At 45.3% G+C, this 1,079-nt stretch overlaps 1 pseudogene; it reads right to left on the bottom strand.

The window, feature by feature from the left end:
- Nucleotides 1–212: 212 nt before the first annotated feature.
- Nucleotides 213–325, bottom strand: LOC139274487 (U6 spliceosomal RNA; annotated as a pseudogene).
- Nucleotides 326–1,079: the final 754 nt, after the last annotated feature.

The following is a 1,079-nucleotide window of genomic DNA, read 5'->3' as shown; positions in this document are numbered from 1 at the left end:
TACAGGTTGCTGGCCAGACCACATCTGGAGTACTGTGCTCAGTTTTGTCCCCCACATGGTGGGTGATAGAGTGGCCTTGGAAAAAGTCCAGAGGAGAGCTGCAAGATGGATTCCTAGCTTAAAGAGTGGTTTGGTTGAAATTGAATATTTTAGAGTTACCAAGTTCCCAAAATTAATTTCATTGAGATCTGTGGAGCAATCATACAGGCCTCACCCAACCCGGTCACTCAACAGAATTTGCATGTCAGCCCTGCACAGGGACCATGTTAATCTTCTCTGTATTGTTGCAATTTAAGTACATGTGCTGCCGAAGCTTTGGAGTCACTCAGTTGACGATTTGCTGATTTTATTCGGTGCCCCGTTGGATTGCTATGATCAGTAGTTTTAGACTGTACAATGTGGCCTTAGTGCTGTAATATTTTCCAGCTGATAGATTGACAGGAGACGTTGAGAGTATTCTTCACGGTCTTCAGTAAACGAGTTGCAATGATGAGGGTTAATTATTAGACCCAGGCGACACTAACTCAGTATGACAGAGAATTATACTGGCAATTTTCTCTGCCGGGAATTTCCTCTGCCGGGAATTTCCTCTGCCGGGAATTTCCTCTGCCGGGAATTTCCTCTGCTGGGAATTTCCTCTGCTGGGAATTTCCTCTGCCGGAATTTCCTCTGCTGGGAATTTCCTCTGGTGTCCCCCCGCTTGGCCTCCAAATCTTCAGCAGGAGATTGGCGGAAACGTCGGATACTCTGCCTAAACGGTGTCTGCACCAGAGTTACACCGGCTGATCGGGGGAATGCCCCAAGGAAATTCCTGCCATTGAAGACCCAGATTCCAGTTCACAAGAGACATCTGCGTGTGGGAATTATCATTCAGCGGTTTGTCCGAGAAAAAAGATGCTGGAGTAAGCCGAACTGTAGGCAAGGTTTGACCTCTGCTGTGGAATTATGACTTAGATTTTGTTGCACAGAATTTTTGCTCTTCAGAAACACCACAGAGCACTTTGTGTCATTTACAGTTTGAACTATTTTTAGTATGTTTATGAGAACTAGCCCAAAACAAACTGAGAATTCTCCAAATG

This window comes from Pristiophorus japonicus, chromosome 9 (assembly GCF_044704955.1).
Source record: "Pristiophorus japonicus isolate sPriJap1 chromosome 9, sPriJap1.hap1, whole genome shotgun sequence".
Taxonomy (NCBI): domain Eukaryota; kingdom Metazoa; phylum Chordata; class Chondrichthyes; family Pristiophoridae; genus Pristiophorus; species Pristiophorus japonicus.
Note: the sequence above shows the minus strand (reverse complement) of the source record. Positions and strands in the feature narration are given on the sequence as shown.